At 39.8% G+C, this 17,666-nt stretch overlaps 1 protein-coding gene across 9 annotated transcripts in view; it reads left to right on the forward strand.

Annotated features, from left to right (window-relative positions):
• Positions 1–3,724: 3,724 nt before the first annotated feature.
• The window catches only part of TUT4 (terminal uridylyl transferase 4), a 149,778-nt gene continuing 135,836 nt past the window's right edge, over positions 3,725–17,666 (forward strand). For all 9 annotated transcript variants that reach the window (XM_082667510.1, XM_082667513.1, XM_082667511.1 and 6 more), the window contains exon 1: positions 3,725–3,863. The gene's annotated coding sequence lies outside the window, so the exon portion shown is untranslated. The remainder of the gene's footprint in view (positions 3,864–17,666) is intronic.

A 17,666-nucleotide genomic window follows, 5' to 3' on the forward strand; every position in this document is an offset into this window, starting at 1 on the left:
AACATATTTTAGCTTATTTAATGTTAAGAATGCTAAAAGACAAAAAGAAATCGATCCTTTACACTATCTTTGAGGCTCTGGTATTGCATGCTATTTTCTTTTCTTTTTTTTTTTTTTTTTTTTGCGGTACGCGGGCCTTTCACTGTTGTGGCCTCTCCCATTGCGGAGCACAGGCTTCGGACGCGCAGGCTCAGCGGCCATGGCTTACGCGCCCAGCCGCTCCGCCGCATGGGGGATCTTCCCGGACCGGGGCACGAACCCGCGTCCCCTGCATCGGCAGGCGGACTCTCAACCACTGCACCACCAGGGAAGCCCGCATGCATGCTATTTTTAAGAATCACAATAATTTTAAACTTTGAACTTATCATCTGCTTTACAGACAACTTAGAGTGTCAACAAACAATTTCTAGGTACTTTCTGAGCATCAGAATTGTTCTGGGTGCTGGGAATACACAGGTGAAGAAGACGTGGTTAGGACCACATTATGGGACTCTTTTTGACTGGAGCTTATCATCAGTCAGGGTCTGTAAAAGGTTACCAACCACTGAAATCTCTCTCCTTGAAGAAATCAGGTATATAGAAAAAAAAGGAGCCTCAGAAAAAAAACTTTAGCAGATCTGATCATATCTCTCCCTTACTTATGAATGTTCAGTAACTCCCCATTAACTACAGGATAAAACCTGTTTTTTTGAATAACATACATGGCCCTTTATGATTTGTTCCCTTTATGATTTACCAGTAGATCTTGGTTTCAGCAGACTTATCTCTAAGCTACCTTTCTTGTTCTGATTTAATTTACTCACCAAATCACCTTTTCATCCAATATGATGATTTTTGGATTGGGTTTTCCTATCACCGAGGAAGAGAATAGAATATGAATATTGATCCATTGGGCAATTATATTCCTCATTACATATGATGAAATAAGATTTTTGCTGTAAGTAATTTTCACCTGAGTTTGGGTGAAATTGAGCTCCCCGAACTTCTGAACTGGAAGGCTAAATTTGGAGACTTAACCACAATCTTGAGGTCTTCCTTGCAAGTATCAGATATAAGTCCTTAGTATATATATACAGAGCAGTATCAGATACAAGTCCTTAGTGTATTTATACAGAGCCGTCAGATATTTACCATTTAATTTCTCATTAAGATGTTGGTGATTCAATGGAAAGAACACAGAACTGGTATTCTAGGCCTGCCTGTGACTTACTGTATGACCCTGGCCACTAATTAAGTCTCTTATACCCTAAGTTCCCTTGTTTTTTGCGTAGAAATACTTGCTCTATACGTGTGTTCTATTGTGATGATAAGCAAGAGTATAGCTGCCAAAATTCCATTCAACGAGTACGTAGGCATTATAAGGAATACACATGCTAAGTATTTGCACTCAAGTTGATAATTTATTGGAGTCAGACTCATAAAAGTAATGTGTAGGGATTCAGAGAATGGAGGAATCACATTCAGTGATGTGTGCAGGGGTGGTGATCAAGATGATTTAATAAAGGAGGTAGGAGTTGAGCTGGATCTTGAGGAATAGGAAAGGTGGTAGAAGAGCGTTAGCTGGAAGGGATAAGAGCAGAGAGGCACTGGGATTCTCAGTCTGGCCCCAGCCTTTGTTTTCAGACTCATTATCTTCTGTACACTCTAGACAAAATGATGTTCTCCGAATCACAGACTTGTGTCCGGCACATAGTAGGCAAACCTCCAAGGTTCAGCTTCTACCTCTTCCATTAAACCCTCACCCAAGTGGAATTTAACATGCTCTCCTCTGCAACTAAGATGTTAGTATCATCTTAATGTCTCTACAGGCTTTAAGTTTGGGACCTGCTACTTTCCTTACATCCTCTCTGTCAAGTAGGTATTCTGCCGTTGCAAACTTACAGATAAAGAAACTCAGAGGGTGTATTTGGCCAAAGTCAAACAACTGATAAGTGCTGAAGCCAGGTAGAGCTCTTTTGACTTGAAATCCACTACTGTACGCACTACACTGGAGCGCCCTGGCATGAGACGGGTGGAGTAAAATGTATCGATACTTAATTCTCAGAGCTCTAATTTTCTCATTTATAAATGAGAGCAGTAGCACGGACCTCATGGGATTGTTTTAATTTTTTTTTTGGCCACACCGCTTTTGGGATCCCAGTTCCCTGACCAGGGATGGAACCCGAGCCCCTTGCAGTGGAAGCGTGGAGCTCTAACCACTGGACCAGCAGGGAATTCCCTGTTATAAGAATTAAATGGTAAAATATGTGAACTCCCTAGCTCAATGACTAGCACTTAGTGGTCCCTTCTCACCAAGCTTCAGATTCATGTAGGCATAAATACACAAATAAGAAATATCCAGTTCTGGGGTGCAAAGAAGACGGATTCTGCAGAGAGGCCTTCTGTAAACTTTTACAGGCCCCAGCCTCTGAGTCACATCATGAGAAATTTTATAAGGCAGCATCTTGTAAAGACTTAAGATTTTGCATTTTCCCCCACGTCCAACCTATCATATCCTTTTCCTGCCTCAGCATGTGTCAAATGCAAGAACTGTAGTTGTGTGACTTGTCCAGCTTTGAGGTTAGAGGGTGGTTGAATAATCTCCAAGGCTGGGATCTTAAAAAAAATTAACCAAACTATCCTTTCCGATCGAGACTTTTAATTACTATGTGGAGGAACCTACATTAAAAGCAAGAGGGAGAGAAGGCTCATGGATGGTAGTTGATTCCAAACCCACGTGAAACTAAATAAATGATTTCTTAAATCTTTTACCGGGGTGGAGGGTGGGATACTCTTGTGATTTCTCTCGAGTTCCTTAACTCCAGAATTGGCTGCACTTTAAAAGAAAAGGATTCCAGCTTCGGTGGGCTGGTGGCAAAGTGAATAGGCGGGGAATGGTGGGGCGACCCGGGAGGATTCCTCTGTCTACCTACTCGCTGGTGTTCAGAAGCCCGCTCTAGCCGCCAAGGGTCCGCGGAGGCGTGGGCCAGGTCAGTTCCGTAAGCCAGGCTCAGAGGTGCACGTCCAAGGCCGGGGCTTCCTTCCCCTGGGGGACGGCTTTCGGGCCCTCTTCCCGCTTGGGGGCCTCCGTAGGGAGGTCCACAGCCCAGGAAGCCAACCTGAGCGGCGCGGCAGTGCCCGCGACCCCGGCCTCCTAAGCACGTCCTCGCGCCGCTCCCCAAGGGGGCCCAGCGGGGGAGATGGACTTCGCGACCCTCGCTCGGTGGCCCCGCCCCTCCCTGCGAGCCCGTTGTGACTTCAACCTTCCCCCAACGCTAGAGGGCCCCGCCCCCTCCCCGCGGGCTAAAGAGTGTCCTCGCGCGCTCGCCCCTTCCCTCAGCGTGAGTGTGAGTGCGCTGTCCTCTCACCTCGGCGTTGTTTCCCTCCTCCCCATTGTTTCCCGTCTCTACCACAAGGCCCCGAACGTAGCCCCACCCCCATTGGTGTTTACTACCCCCCGCCCCAGTTTAACCAGTGCCCAGGGGACCCCAGAACGGAGGGAGGGGGCACCCCCAAACTCTTCCCTCTGCGCCTCTTCTCCGGGGTTTCCTGCGCATCTATTCCCTACCCCTGCCCGGGTCAGGACTCCATTCGGGGCTCCGTCCCTCTCTCCCCTCCCCCTCTCCCCCGGCTCCCCTTCTCCCTCGGCCCCCTCCCCTCAGCGGGTCCTCCTCTTTCTCTCCCCCTCTCTCCTCCCCCTCCCCATCCCTTCCCCCCCACAATGCAGTTCGCGGCGCGGCGGACATGGCGGTGGTGCCCTGAGCTCGTCGTGTCCTGGCCTCCAGCGGCGGCGGCAGTGACGGCGGCAGCGGGAGGCGGAGGCGGAGCGGGAGCCACTGAGATGAGGAGGCGCCGCGCGCGCCTGTAGCTCGCGGGCCTCGCAGGTACGGAGGTTCCGGCCGCGGCGCAGCACCCGGCGCCCAAGGGGGTGTGCTCGGGGCAGGCCGGGCGGCCCCCTCTTTGCCCTCAGGTGCTGCGGCTCGCAGGTGTCGCGGCCCGGCCCGAGCCCGTGTCAGCCGTCCTCTTGGGGCCTGACACTTCTTTCTTTGCCGGAATGCGCTTCGGGTGTCCCAGGGGAAGGCAGAGATAAGGGAGGTAGGGGCGGCGGCCTGGGCTTCCTGAGGAGGGCATCGGGGAGCTTTGAGGCCGAACTCCACAGCGAGGCTGGGACGCTCGGCCTCTGAGGTGAAACCTGTAGACCCGGGCAGCGGATTTTGAGTTAACGGGATAGGAGTGAACATTTTCTGGGGTCCAGTATGATTCCTTGTCATGTGTGCCTTTTCTTTCACCCCTGCTTAGATATAGACGTACGTATGTAACATGTAAATACACAAACACACATATAATACATAATAAACATTTTTTTCCGGGCTCGCCCTTGTCGTGAGGAGAGAACGTAGAGATGTCTGTGAGGATATCGCTTCTTGCTCGCCCGCCTTCTCTCTCCCCCGCCCCCCGGTCGAATGGTGGTAATGAACGCTTTTGACGTGGGAAACTGAGATTCGTATTTGTAAACAGACAGCACTCGCCGAGTGTGTTGTACGCCTCCGCGAGAGGTTTCGGGTCCTTCTGGTATACGGATTGCAAAAGAATGAGATATTTAGACCTGAAAGAAAGACATCATCGGGATTTCAAGTCGTACCTGAATGTGGTGAATTACTGTTATTTTAACAACGTTGATTAAATACTTTCTTTTTAGAAGATTATCAGATTTTTAATCAGATGAATTTTGTACCTTGCGCGAGGTCTTAGTTTCGGTATACCATGTTTCTTCGTTTCGATATATTTTTCATACAAAAGTAGTTCCTTACACATTTGACGTTTTACTCCCTTTTGTGATCTCCTTAGTGTCCAGAAGTGCAATTCGAATTGTGTATTGTTGGCATGCATTTAATAATTAGCTGGAGCGGATCAGGTTACCTTTTGTTTCCAAAGATCGCCCCCCCATCCAGTCTTGTAGTAGCGAAATGTGTAACACTTGGTGAAACGGAACATATCCTTTTTCTGTTTTTAAAATAATGAGAACTATTAGCTAATAAAATTGGATAATTGCAACTGGTTATGATAATTTAGAGAGAATGCCGTATCAAGGTGGTGAATTGTAGGATGGTTTTTTTTTAAAGTTTTTTTTGTTGTTACTATCAGCGTGTTCTGTATATGAGTAAAATGTACGCTGAAATTTGTTTTAGGCTCAGAACGCTGTATGTCTCCTTAGAAATTGCTGCACTATATTGCATCCTAGTACTGATTAGTCACAACTTATAAAGTTTTGAAATATTCTTTTAGAAAACTGTGCTTAATTAATGAATTCACTAGTGTCTAGTGTATTATGATCCTTTTATAAACAAATTTTAAAGAGTGCTTCTTAAAAACCGTATACTTTGGGGAAGATAAGAATTTTAAGTTGTTTTATGCTTTAAAAAGATGATATTTAGTACAAACAAAATAGTTACTTTTTAAAAAAAAGAGCTATTTTAGATAAATTTTCCTGCTGGTTGTAATTTTTCATTTGACTTGTGTGGAAAATGAAAAAATAAAGCTTCCTTGAAATAATACAGAAGCGGAAGTGAAAGTTATTGACATTTAATGTTTTAAGTCTAGCAAATATCTAAATACAAAAAGGAAATTAAAGTCTTTTCATTGTCCTAGGTCAAGTTGTTAGTAATACAGATAAACTAACAAGATGTTATGATGCACATAAGTTTAGTTCAATATTGTAAATCCTAAATCACATCTAGAATTACATTTAGTTTTAGTTAATGTAGCTGGAACAGTATAGTGTCTACATTATAATTTCAGACCTTTTAAAATAAAAATTTTTATTTGTAATTGTAAATGTCTGATTAATAAAAAGCTGTTTAAAGAGAATTTTTATTAGTTCTCAGAGTAGAGTCATTTTAGTAAGAGTAATTGGATGACTCTTTTTGACCTCAAAGTTAACCTTGACATGCACAATAAGCAGGATTAATTATGTTGTGTTCTTCATATAATGTCAAATCAGGATCTTTGCATAGACAAAGGTGTATGAATTTTATTTCTGCAGAAAGTTTCTGGTTTCAGAGAAACTATAAATAAGACTTACCTGTAAATGCTGATGCCAGTAAATTTTGTTTATCCTTAAAAAAAGAGACCATTTTGATATAACAAATTCAGTGAGATGTGTTACTTCCTAACATAAACTACAAGTGCTTGAATTCAGTTGATTGTTACTGCAGATAGAAATATGTTCTAAAAAAGAACAGTTCTAGAAAGACAAATAGGCAAGGGGAGTAAAGCAGGATATATAGACTTTTTTCTTCTTAGAGGAATTAAGATTAATTACACTGAACTAAGTAAATTAGAATTTTTTTACACTAAGATTTACCTGTTTTGTTTCAGTCATTGTGCTAGACATGTTTATGTATTTTTTTCACTTGTTCAGTGTAACAACCCTATGAAAACTGTTTTATAAATGAGGAATCTCTGACTCAGGTTAATTTGCATAAGAGCATAGAGTTAGAAAGATTGAAAGCAGCTCTGTGCGTTCTTCCTATTACATATGTCATGTTGCTTCTCAGATGTATCAAGTGTTCTTCCAATTTTATAGGAGAAACTGCCTAAGGTTGCTTGTTCATTCATCATTTAATCATTTGTTTCTTCAAACATTTGCATTTGTACTTTATGCTAGACATTGCTAGGTTTTAGAGATATAAAATTATTGAAGACAACCTCTTGCTTCAGGGAACTCAGTCATATAATATGTACAGATAAATTGCAACACACTAGATTATGGGAGTTCGGAGGGAAGAAGCCGGCTCTTGAGGGATGAGTAGGAGTTTTCCAGGTGGAGAAGGGGATAGACTGGAGGCCATTGCAAAGTAAAGGAATAATGTGTGTGAAGGTGGTAAGTTGTAATAGGGCTTGGTGTTTAGGGGAGAGTGAGAAATTCAGTGTGGTATGAATTGAGGAGTTATGGATAGAGTGGTGAGAGAAATGGTTTGAAGTACCTGGCAGATTGTGAAGATTATTGTGTATGTTAAATGAAGACCTTTGGATTTTTATCGTATAAAGTGAGATCACCAAGTGGGATAGTGGTTGAGCTGTAATTAAAATTATGTTTTTTGATTCCTATTTTAGTATTTCTTTCTCCTTGGCTTCTCCATCAATAGATTTACCCTTGTTTTCATTGGATAGTCAAGCCATCTTTTGTATGCTGCTCTCTTCTCCTCTCTCTAGTTGCTGTATTCCAGACTGGTTCTTTGAGGATCCTGTGATCCAAGTCTTATTGTCTAAGAATGTTTAATTTCTTAGAGGAGTCTTTTGAGGTAAAAATAACTCTGGGAGAAATCACCTTGTTATGGTTACACAGGAAGTGTTTTCACTCCTTGGCTTGGGTTAGCTGACTGCTTTCTAGTTTACCACTGGAAAGCAATAACATAGGGCATTGGGGAATGTGGGCTGGAAAGCAGAGGCAGGATTCATACAAGCTCGGTGTTCATTAGTAAAGATGAGCAAAGTCCTACTGATCTTTATACAAAGCAATCTGTATTTTCAAAAATTAGGTATTTTGTAAGACACACAATAATCTGGTTGTTTTAAATGGGTATTTGATTTACAATGATAATAGGTAACTTACTGCATAGTTACTATGTATTCATTTATTGCTAAAGATCTTAGAAGTATTCATCGGCCCTCGCAACAACTCCTTTTATATTATCAGTATTTATAGGTGAGGAAAGTAGCTGCAGAAAGACTAAATACCTTGGATAAGATCTCAGAGCTAGTTTGCTGCTGAGCCAGGATTTGAACTCAGGGTGTCTGAGTCTAGAGTTAGAACTCTTAACCACTATACTATGTTGCACCTTAAGCTTAGGTTGTCAAAATTTAGTATGCAGAGGATGTTAAATTCAGTATAGTCGCATAGGTTGTCAAAAAATGTTTTGTTAAGAACATAAAGTATGAATTAAGATGATAATGAAATCTGATTGCATTTTGTCAGTCTCAGCTGTACACTGTAGTTTAAATAATTTAATTAACATTAAAATTGATTGGTCATTAACTATAAATAGCTCCAGTCTTGTGCTGAGGGTTAGTTTAGGTCAGCGGTATTCAAACTATGTTTGGGGACCTTTTGGGGGTCTTTGAGTCGTAACTGTTTTCATAGTAATATTAAGAAGATATTTACCTTTTCCCCTTTCATTTTCTCATCTGGAATGTAGAGTGATAGATAAATGTGAAAACATTATTACTTTGATGGTATTGGAATGTGTAATAGTGTATTCTTTTTTTCTTTTTCTTTGAGATATAATTTACAGTACCATAAAACTCACCTTTTTAAAACATGCAGTTCAGGGACTTCCCTGGCAGTCTGGCGGTTAAGACTCCGCGCTTCCAATGCAGGGGACATGGGTTTGATCCCTGGTTGGGGAACTAAGATCCCATATGCTGCGTTACGTGACCAAAAAAAAAAAAAGCATGCAGTTCAGTGTATATTCGTAAGGTTATGTAACCATCACTACTGTTTAATTCCAGAACATTTTCATCTTACCAAAAGAAACCCTGTGCCCATTAGCAATCACCCTGCATCCCCCCCCCCCCCCTCAAGCTTTTGGCAGCCACTAAACTGCTTTCTGTCTCATTCTGTCTTTGGAATTGCCTATTCTGGATATTTCATGTGAATAGAGTCATATAACATGTGGCTTTTTGTGCCTGGCTTCTTTCACTAAGCATAATGTTTTCAAGGTTCGTCCATAATACATCATGTATTAGCACTTCATTCCTTTTTATGGCTGAATAATACTACATTCTGTGGAATGTATTCTATAGAGATACCATATTTTGTTTATCCATTCATCATTTGATAGACATTTGGGTTATTTCCACTTTTTGGCTATTATGAATAATGTTTCTTTGAACATTCATGTAAAAGTTTTTGTGAGGATGTATGTTTTCATTTCTCTTGGATATATACCCAGGAGTGGAATTGCTGAGTGTTTTGATACATTTATGTTTAACTTTATGGAGGAACTGCCAAACTATTTTCCTGAGAGGCTGCACCATCTTATATTTTCGCTAGTAATGTATGAGGGTTCTAATTTCTCCACATCCTCACCAACACTTGTTATTGTCCATCTTTTAAATTATTGCCATCCTAGCTGGTGAAGTGGTATCTCATTGTGGTTTTGATTTGCACTTCCCTAATGACTAATGATGTTAAGCATCTCTTCATGTGTCTGTTGCCTATTTGTATATCTTATTTGGAGAAATGTCTATTTAAATCCTTTGTTCATTAAAAAAAATTAGATTATTTTTATTGTTGAGTTGTAAGAGTTCTTTATATATTCTGCGTACTAGACCCTTATCAGATAAATGATATGCAAAAATGTTCTCCCATTTTGTGGGTTATCTTTTCATTTTCTTTTTTTAAATTTAAAAAATTTGGCAAAATATAACATAAAATTTACCATGTTAACCATTTTTAAGTGTATATTCACAGTGTTGTGCAACCATCACCACCATCCATGTCCAGAACTTTTTCCTTTTTCCTAAACTAACACTCTGTGCCCTTAAGCAGTAACTCTTCATTCCCTCCTCCCCTCAGCCCCTAGCAACCATCATTCTACTTTCTGTTTCTATGAATTTGACTACTGTATGTAATTAGAGTCATATAATATTTGTTCTTTTGTGACTTACTTTATTTAGCACAGTTTCTTCAGGGTTCTTCCACGTTTTAGCATGTGTCGGAATTTGCTTCTTTTTTAAGGCTGAATAATGTTCTGTTGTATTTATATACCATATTTTGTTTATCCATTCATCCGTTGATAGACACTTTGGTTGCTTCTGCCTTTTGGCTATTGTGAATACTGCTGCTGTGGATGTGGGTGTACAAATATCTGTTTGAGTCCCTGCTTTCTGTTCTTTGGAAATGTACCCAGAAGTGGAATTGCTGGATCATGTGGTAAATCTATGTTTAGTTTTTGAGGAACTGCCATTTAATTCTTTTCATTTTCTTGAGTATGTTTTTTTAAGCACCCAAGTTTTAGATTTTGATAAAGTCCTATTTATCTATTTCTTCTTGCGCTTTGGGAGTCATATCCAAGAGATATAAGCCAAAATTACAAAGATCTACACCTGTGTTTTTTTCCTACCAGTTTTATAGTTTTAGCTTTTACATTTAGGATTTTGATCCATTTTTAGTTAATTTTTGAATGTGGTGTGAGGCAGAGGTCCAACTTCATTCTTTTGCATGTGGCTATCCAGTTATCCTAGCACCATTTATTGACAAGACTATTCTTTCCCTTGTTGAATGATCTTATTGATTATTGATTATCATTGTTGAAAATCAATAGAGCATAAAAGTCTCTGTTTGTTTCTGGCTTCTCAATTGATTCTGGATTCTCCGTTGATTTGTATGTCTGTCCTTATGCCAGTACCACCCAGTCTTTTTTCCTTTTATTTATTTATTTATTTTTGACTGCGTTGGGTCTTTGTTGCTGTGCGCGGGCTTTCTCTATTTGTGGCGAGTGGGGGCTCCTCTTCCTTGTGGTGCACGGGCTTCTCGTTGCGGTGGCATCTCTTGTTGGGGAGCACAGGCTCTAGGCGTGACGGCTTCAGTAGTTGTGGCACATGGGCTCAGTAGTTGTGGCTCGTGGGCTCTAGACCGCAGGATCAGTAGTTGTGGCACACGGGCTTATTTGCTCCGCGGCATGTGGGCTCTTCCCGGACCAGGGCTCGAACCCGTGTCCCCTGCATTGGCAGGAGGATTCTTAACCACTGCACCACCGGGGAAGTCCCACCACCCAGTCTTGATTACTGTAGCTTTGTAGAAGTTTTGAAATTGGGAAATCGAAGTTGAAGTTGTGAGTTCTCCAACTTAACTTTTCCTTTTCAAGATTGTTTTTGGCTGTTCTGAGTCCCTTGCATTTCCGTGTGCATTTTAGGATCCACTTGTCAATTTTTGAAGAAAATCTTGTACTTCTTTTGTTATTACTTTGATGGTATTGGAATGTGTAATAGTGTATTCTTCTTTTTCTTTTTCTTTGAGGTATAATTTACAGTACCAATTGTAAATAGAATTTTTTTTTTTTTTTTTTTGCGGTACGCGGGCCTCTCACTGTTGTGGCCTCTCCCGTTGCGGAGCACAGGCTCCGGACGCGCAGGCTCAGCGGCCATGGCTCATGGGCCTAGCTGCTCCGCGGCATGTGGGATCTTCCTGGACCAGGGCACGAACCCATGTCCCCTGCATCGGCAGGTGGACTCTCAACCACTGCGCCACCAGGGAAGCCCTGGAATTGTTTTCTTGACTTCACTTCTGGACTGTTCATTGCTAGTATGTAGAAATACAATTGATTTTTGTATATTGATCTTGGATAGTAATCTTGCAGGACTAATTTATTAGCTCTAACAGGTTTTTTGAGGATTCCTTAGGATTTTCTACATATGGGATCATGTCATCTGCAAATATAGATAGTTTTACTTTTTCTTTTCCAGTCTGGATGCTTTTTATTTCTTTTTCTTGCCTAATTGCCCTGGCTGGTACAGTGTCGAAGAGAAGTGAAGACAACAGGGAATTCCCTGGAGGTCCAGTGGTTAGGACTCGGTGCTTTCACTTCTGTGGCCTGTGTTCAATCCCTGGTCAGGGAACTAAGATCCTGCAAGCCACGCGGCCAAAATGAATAAATAAATAAATAGATAAATGTTAAAAAAAACGTGAAGACAACATATCCTTGTTTCTGTTCTTAAGGGAGAAAACATTTCACCATTAAGTATGATGTCACATGTGGGTTTTTTGTCAGATTGAGGAAAGTTTCTTTTGATTCCTAATTTGTTGAGTGTTTTTATTGTAAAAGGGTGTTAGATTTTATCAAATGCTTTTTTGTGTGTCACTCGAGATGACTGTGTGGTTTTTGTCCTTTATTTTATTAATATGGTGTATTACATTGATTGATTTTCATATTGAACCAACCTTGCATTCCTGGTATAGAATACACTTGATCCTGGTGTATAACTTTTTGTTGCTGGATTTGGTTTGCTAGTATTTTGTTGAGGATTTTGCATCTGTATTCGTAAGACACATTGGTGTATAGTTTTCTCGTAATGTTTTTGTCTGGTTTTGGTATTAAGGCAATACTGGCCTCATAGAATGAGTTAATAGTGTATTTTGTATTTGAAAAATTTCTCAGTTTTAATATCTAATGATGTAAGTGTTAATAGCTATAACTTACATAAACAAAAGTTCTTGGGATTCTTGGTAATTTTTAGGAGTATAAATGCATCCTGAGGTCAGAAAGTTTGAGAACTGCTGGTTAAGGCTAAGGACATATCTTAGTGCCTAAGTATTGAACCAAAAAATATGTCTCTTCTTTTTTGTCATAAAACAATCCCATTTGTGTCATTTTAGGCAAGTCATATACTCAGGGTGCCTCATTAATATATAAAGTGGAAATACTGCAAGACTGTTAACTTTACAGGTGTGCAAAGATGAATGAATGAATATATTAGCTGATACTGTATCTTCAAAACAAACCTGTTTTTAAAAAATTTTTAAATTTTATTTAATTTTTTTATACAGCAGGTTCTTATTAGTTATACATTCTATGCATATTAGAGTATATATGTCAATCCCAGTCTCCCAATTTATGACACCACCATCCCCCACCACCACTTTCCCCCCTTGTTGTCCATACATTTGTTCTCTACATCTGTGTCTCTATTTCTGCCGTGCAAACTGATTCACCTGTACCATTTTTCTAGGTTCCACATACATGCATTAATATATGATATTTGTTTTTCTTTTTCTGACTTATTCTGTATGAGTCTCTAGATCCATCCACGTCTCTACAAATGATCCAATTTCATTCCTTTTCATGGCTGAATAATATTCCATTTTGTATATGTACCACATTTTCTTTATCTATTCATCTGTCGATGGGCATTTAGGTTGCTTCTGTGACCTGGCTGTTGTAAATAGTGCTGCAGTGAACATTGGGGTGCATGTGTCTTTTTGAATTACGGTTTTCTCTGGGTATATGCCCAGTAGTGGGATTGCTGGGTCATATGGTAATTCTATTTTTAGTTTTTTAAGGAACCTCCATACTGTTCTCCATAGTGGCTGTATCAATTTACATTCCCACCAACAGTGCAAGAGGGTTCCCTTTTCTCCACACCCTCTAGCATTTGTTGTTTGTAGATTTTCTGATGCTGCCCATTCTAACTGGTGTGAGGTGATACCTCATTGTAGTTGTGATTTGCATTTCTCTAATAATTAGTGATGTTGAGCAGCTTTTCATGTGCTTCTTGGCTATCTGAATGTGTTCTTTGGAGAAATGTCTATTTAAACAAATCTTTTTTTTAAATTGAAAAATTTGTAAGGGCTCCAGGACTTTTTGTAGGAACTTATGGTATGAGACAGTGTCTTGAATTCTGTCATACAGGTAAAAAGTAGTTAGTGTTTGGAACTTGTATTTAAGCTTTCCGTGATAGTACCAGTTTTAAACCAGTAATTTTCATTATATGAGAGGTACACCTCCTTAGGAAGGTGTTTCATAATCACTTTGGAAGGTCTTTTAAACCACTCACAGCTAGCCTCTCCCACCTCCCATTCTTGTGTTCCTCTTTATTTCTGTTGGCTGTGTATTCTGTTTCTCAGATGGGTTAGAAAAATGATTGAGAGCCATTATTCTGAATCCTCTAGGGGGTTTGTAGCTTGTTCCCTTCACACCTCCTTCCTCAAAGCCAGAAAACCAGACCCATGTTTTTCTACATAGTGTCTGTCTATTCTTCTATACTCCTCTAAAATTCTTCTTCTTTTAAGACTGGTGTCATACTGCCAAGGGGGAAAGGTGGCAGGGTGGTGGGGTTGGTGGTGTGATGAATTGGGTGATTGGGATTGACATGTATACACTGATGGGTATAAAATCGATGACTAATAGAACCTGCTGTATAAAAAAATAAATAAAATTAAATTAAAAAATTCAAAGAAAAAAAAAAAACTGGTGCCCTACTGGCTGTTTCTTACCTGACTTTGTTATTTCAATCTAGGAACCTCTATGTCACTCCCTTATGTTCACTGATACTTTGGTATAATTTTTGATGTCATATCAGGCAGTTGGAAGCATAATACTGAAGGTTACCTAACATCTTAACTTTATTTTTCCTTAATTTCTGTATTCCAGTGGTATTCAACTCTACCTTCCTTGACACACCTACTCATATGGTTCCAAAATGGTTCTACTTCTGACCAAAATCTCCTTAATATCTGTATGTGCATCTTTCTCATTTCTTTAGTTTTCTCATCTATCCCTAATCTCTTTGTATATAACCTCTTTTGGGCTTTATCCTTCCCCCTCACCAGTACCATTACTGTTGTGTTTGCTTACTCTATTGAAATATTCATTCTGTCAGTCCCCTACCCAGTATGAACTTAAATATCTGTAAATTGTATAAACTAGTAGACTGATGTGTTATATATGTAGTTAGGTCTTTAACACAGTTGGGCAGTATTTTAGTCAGATTTCTTTCCTGTTTCTCACATTTAGTATTGTTTTACCCTGGCCTTAAGCCCTCTACTGCCCTCTGCCTTTCTCAGTCAGTGTTGGACTTCTGTTTCATAGAACAATGTTATAAAACTTGTGTTCCTCACAGTCCTTTGAGATGCTGATAGGTGGTCCTGGCAAAAAATGTTTCTTTAGTCAAATAAATCTGGGAAATGTTGCAAATTAGATATCACTCTTAGAGATTTACAGTGCTTATTAGGATATTGAAGCATCTTCTGGGAAGAAACCCATTTAACTTTAACACAACTTTTCCCTCTCCGCAATCCCACTAAAATTGCTTGTGTTAAGGCCCTAAATAACCTTTTTTTTTTTTTTTTTTTGTGGTACGCGGGCCCCTCACTGCTGTGGCCTCTCCCGGTGCAGAGCACAGGCTCGGGATGCGCAGGCCCAGTGGCCATGGCTCACGGGCCCAGCCGCTCCGCGGCATGTGGGATCTTCCTGGACTGGAGCATGAACCCGTGTCCCCTGCATCGGCAGGCAGACTCAACCACTGCGCCACCAGGGAAGCCCCTAAATAACCTTTTAATACTTTTTACTATTATTGATAACTATTCTTGTTTACTTCTGTGACATCTCCTTTTCCTCTCTTCTCTGTCTTCCTGTTCTGCAGAAGTTAATCTAAAGCAGAAATTGTGTTACTCTTCTGCTTATCATCTATGGCTTCTCTTTGTTAAAGTCTAAACTTGAGTTGGTGTGCAAATATGTGTACCAATTTACATTCCCAGTTCATCTCCTGTATTCATCGTTATGCATGCTATTTTACATCCTAAAAAACCTGTCAGAGTTTTAGAAATATATTTTGTCTAGTACATACAAATCTTGTCTTACTCCTTCTCTTAAGTGAGAAATTCTTTCTCAGCTCAATATTATCTCCATGTAGAAGCCTTTTTCTTCGGCTCTTTCCTCAGGGTTTCCTTAGCATGTGTCACATAATATTGTCATTATTTGTTTATATGACTATCTCCCCTTTTAGACATGAGCCTATTATTTATCTTTGTATCTCCAGCTTTTAACTGAGCACCTTATATGTGAATGTTGAAAATTAATCTTTGTTAAAACTAATTCCAGATTTATATTTTTTTACCTGAGCAAATAAAAGCACAGCTACATAATTTGCAGGGCCTAGTGCAAAATAAAAATGCAGGGTCCCTAGTTCAAAACGCAGGAAAAAAAGTGCTGTTAAAGTTACTAAAACATCAAGGTTTTTTCCTTCTTCTTTGATCTTACTCTCAGCTCGTTTTATTTCCTTTTTAATGTCATTGTAAATAAAGAACATTAAAATTGTTAAATAAGCATGAATTTTACTGTTCAACTTTGTATTTTGCAATGCCAGATTTAAATGCAAATATATGATTATTTAACTCTTACGTGGAATTGCTCAAATTTCATAGCTTGTACATATATATTTCATTCTTACCAGAACAGGGAAAACACTGCACAAAACTTACTCGCTGTTTTTATTTCATTTCTTATACTTGCACATTCTACCAACAGTCTTTACCTTTGATTTGGCAGGACTGGAAGGAAAAGGAACTGTGGCTTGCTCTATCTTTCCCTTTCCTTCTGTGTTGTCACTTTCAGCATAAGTGGTTGGTTAATACAGGGAAGTAACATGAGTAAGAAAAGACATGATAGGCTTTTTGATCATACATGTTTCTTAGAATTCCATTGCCTTTCCTCTGTGTTTGAAGCAAGTTATGGTTCAAACAAAGTGTGGCTTCTTGGGCTGTTAGTACCCTTGCTTACTTAGTTGTAGACAACATGCTTACTTAATATTCACATTGAGTCTTGCTGAACTCCCCACACATCATGGCTCCACCGATATTCTGTGTTCACGGGACATCACCAAATCTATATGAGAATGAGGTGGAAACGAATGGCAAGGTATACATTTTGCATATATCTCCTGCTCCTGTGCATGTTCCATTGTCCTATTAGACTTCACTACAAAACACAGATTCAAAGATAAAATTATTAAGAATTTCAAGTTGGTGACAGGAGAGCTTTAAACCAAGCACAGCATCTTTCTGAGCATGGAGCCCTCTGTAACTGCACAGATCACATGACCATGAAATTAGCCCTGAACAAAGAGATTGGAGGGAAATAGTAACATGGGTCGAGACAAAGAGACTGCCTTATTTCACCTTGTACTAATGTGATAAGCCTTGTTACTGCTCCTTTATTTTGAGGCATTCTGAGGGTTGTGTTCCTTATTGCCTTGAAGTTAGGTGCAGCCATGTGGCTTTTTTTGGTAAATGAAATGTGAGCAAAGGTGAGCAGTGCTATGCCTTCTCCCTCTGTTTTGCTAATATGGGAGGTAACGTAAGATTAAAGCAGCTTGGAATGCTGAGCCAATGCATAAAGGACAGCTGCCTTAGAGAGTCACCTTAATTCACAGAGGATTTTGCATGAGTTGTTAAATCAATGTATGTTGTGATAAACACTGAGTTGTAGAGGTTGTTATTGCAGCATAACCTGGCCCATTCCAAGGGATACAGTATATGAAATTTCAAAATGAATATGGTGTTAGTAGCACAAGAGTTGTAGGACCAGCACAGTTACATATCACAATTTTTGGACCTGTGGGACAAACTTTGTCTCCCCAACAAACAAGTAACACTTAAAAAGTGTTAGCTACTTTGTTATACATAAATACCAAAGAGCTGCCTGATGTTGGAAGAATCAAGAACTTTCTAGTGAATCTTGCATCACAGAACTCTTCATATAGATAGAGCTTGTTCTTGATTATTTGTTTATAAGGAAAAAGAGGAAAGTGTGGCTTGGATAATTAGGGGATCCAGATGATCTCCATATCTCATTAGAAAAAAGCCCAAAAAACAATTGGCAACCTCAGGCTGTTTTAATCAACAAATTGCTTGTGAAAAGAAGCATGACTTAAACTAAACTTCTTTGACCAGTGGCCAAAAAAGCTTTACCAGATGAACACAGAAGGAAAAGGCTTGATTAATCCGGAAAACCTAGCTAATTGGGCTTTAGATGAGGATCTAGGTAATTTAGTTTGGAAATCCCATTTATTTACAAAACTGAATTTGAGAGAAGAGGGCACAATTCTACTTGCCTTTCATCATAAAAACTGTCAGTTGATTTACCCATATAAAAAGTTATGTTTTTTTAAACCTTTAGCTATTTTAG

The sequence above is a fragment of the Grampus griseus genome (assembly GCF_964374135.1).
Source record: "Grampus griseus genome assembly, chromosome: 1".
NCBI lineage: Eukaryota > Metazoa > Chordata > Mammalia > Artiodactyla > Delphinidae > Grampus > Grampus griseus.